Here is a 3,287-nt window from a genome sequence, read left to right on the forward strand (position 1 = left end):
TAGAACACTCTCCTTATATACAAAACCTCAAGGCAACAGGACATAACAAGTTCACAAGACAAACAATATTACAGAGAAAAAACCAGACATGAATTTTCATGTTCGTTTTAGTGCGAGGGAAGAGCGAAGATACAAGCATAATATATACAAAAGGAATTATGTAAATTTGTGTGAAACACTGTTGGTACAATATATATATATATATATATATATATATATATATATATATATATATATATATATATATATATATATATATATATATATATACATATATATATATGTATATATATATATATATATATATATATATATATATATATATATATATATATATATATATATACATATATATATGTATGTATTTACAGCATACCTACAATTACGTATGCAAAAGGTAAGAAAAGAATATTGAGCATGCTTTTCTATGAGTTTACATATAAATACATACATACATACATACATAGACAAATAAATGCATTTGTGTACTTGTGAAGTTTGATAGTTACAAAAATTGCCAAGTGTACAAGTGTTGGGAGTAAAAGGAATTTATTCCTGATCCTGTAACACACGTAGAATATCTACTTCATCCATAAAAATGTCATTTCGTTATAGCACCAATCAAATCGACGCATCTATATGCAAATTGAAGAGTAGGGTACTGGCATTCTTGAGTTCTCAAAGTACATTGAGAAAGTGAGAGCAGTGAAAAGCTTCAGGGAGAGAGAGAGAGAGAGAGAGAGAGAGAGAGAGAGAGAGAGAGAGAGAGAGAGAGAGAGAGAGAGGGGGGAGTTTAATATGTTAAAGTTATCTTGGTGTTATTGCAATAGTCCTAATATATATGGGATACGATTATTAAAAACTTTCATGCTTTAATATCTGGCAACGTCATTCAGTTAGTTCTTTGTTGCTTACGATGTTTTTTTCTTCATAATTTTGACCATCCTTTGTATTCAGATCTGCCGAAACTGTATTTGTACTTGGTACTAAGTATACAGTTATACCTAATAGTCTTGCCTTCTCAATCATATCGTTCATAATGCAAAGTTTTCTCGAAGTGTTATTCCATCTGTGACAGATTGTGGAGTGATTTTAATCTGTCTGTTGAATCGGTGGAACGTCAGATGTTCAATCATGTAGCAAAGGCTTTTCTGGTGAATAAGTTGACGTAAATCTCCTTTCATGGTTTATATATGACTGATCTATTTTAACGTTGTTACTGATATAAATATATGCTGTAATATATCTCTTATTATTTTCCATAATTAGCACGTTCCTTACGGCAATATTTCCTATCTGTTGAAGCCCATTGGCTTGCAGTATCCTACCCTTTCGAGTAGGGTTGTCTGTAAGATAACTTGTTTGATGTTTTAATTTATTAGGCTACTTCTATCACTGTTAAACACCATTCCATAATGTTCATGAATATCATTCAATGATATATTTACCTCTCACGTACAATTTACTTGCATTTCATTTTAGTGTAAAATACTTATTTGATGTTTTAACTGATAAGACTACTTTTATCTCTGTTACATATCTGTCATTTCATCATATACATGCCCGTCTTTGAATCCTACCCTCACCTTTATTGCATAATGTATGCACCTGACCAGCTAGTCTAATCTTATCTCTTTATTGCAGGTAAATCTTGAAGATCGTGATGCTTTGTGATACAGAGACTTATTCCTGTTCAATACCTTACCGTAATTTGACAAGGGGGATATTACAAGTTGTCGTCTACTCGGAACTTTAACTCCTGCAGTTGACAAAGCGATTCTCACGTAGGGGTAATTCTCTTGTGACTGGTAATTGGTTCAGTACCTTGCCAGGTTTCTCGGGACCGCGGTAATGGGTCAACATTTCCTAGACATTTTTGGAAGGTTACCTTTTCATAACTTTAAATCCTGAAATATTTGTTTACTTTTTTCCTCTAACAGGAACAATCTAAATGTACAGTCCAAGATTATTTATTGAATGCTATCTATGACGTGGTCCACTCCAATATCCTGTTTTTTTTACGTTATTCTGATACCTTTTATTTCTTTTATAAAAAAGGAACTTACTTTACGTTTGTATTTATAAACACGTTGAAAAATTCAGTAGTATATTTCATCTTGTCATTGTATTTATTTGTATTTTTGTTGAAAGCGTCTTGCTTAAATTAGAAATCGACCTCGAGAGTTTTGTCTTCCGAGACTTTTAACTGTACACTAGAAACGCACGTTTATGTAATGGATTTCATTATAAAAGGCAAAACCTTTTGTAAACTTTTCTCCTCTTAATCCTGTGAATGAAAATAGTTTGTAAAATGTCTTTCATGGAAATGAACATCATAAAACGAAATCAATATAAAAACGGGCTATCAGTAGGTTGATAATCCTTTTGGTAGCTCAATGCTTTCTCGATCACAAGGGTTGATTTTAATGCCTTACCCAGAGTCATTCTCTTTGATTTATTGGTAATGGTTCTTGATAATAATTTTATTTTATCTCTACATGATTGAGTGTTTGTTTATATACTATAATGAAATATAATCTTACATTTACCCCTCTTTTATGAAAATATTTATGATCTATCAGCGTGACTATGCCCGTTGAATAATAATTAGAATATCATTTCATGCTGAAAATTAGCCTGTCCATGATGGATAGTTAATTAAAAGGTAAAAATATCCATGGTATAATATTGTTCCTCGTATAATATTAAATGCCATTCAGCCATCTCTCTAAGCCTATCCCGAAATTGGAAAGAAATTGCAATAATATAAGAATACTAAAATTCAGAGGAACTTATTCATACAGAGATTTATTATACTGAGCTAAAGATTTATTACATTTAAATGACTGAACAGCGTTTTCTTTGCATGAGGACCCTACGGAAAGAAATAGTGAACAAATTGTGGACGACTGTTTGAGATAGACATTTTGGTATCGCTCTTTTCAGTATGTTGGGATCAATTTTGTACATTGACAGGTAAACGAACAATTTACGAGAATCAGTCGTAGAGAAGGAAATGGTGAGTTTTATATTGCAAATACACATTGGAATTTGCTTTAAGCAATGAGTGAACTTTAAATAATTTCATAGCAAGCCAAAAACTAGATACCAGCGAGTATGTGCAGTTATGCCAAGGTTTTATATAAGTATGGCATATTGACATAACTGCGGTTTTGACAGGATAGTGGCCTAATGTAGTATTGTATATTAACATTAATCTCTACGTGTGTTTAAATGTTTGAAAAATGACAAGGCAGACTTATATTTCGAAGAATACTTTTCACAGG

The sequence above is a fragment of the Palaemon carinicauda genome, chromosome 21, assembly GCF_036898095.1.
Source record: "Palaemon carinicauda isolate YSFRI2023 chromosome 21, ASM3689809v2, whole genome shotgun sequence".
Classification (NCBI taxonomy): domain Eukaryota; kingdom Metazoa; phylum Arthropoda; class Malacostraca; order Decapoda; family Palaemonidae; genus Palaemon; species Palaemon carinicauda.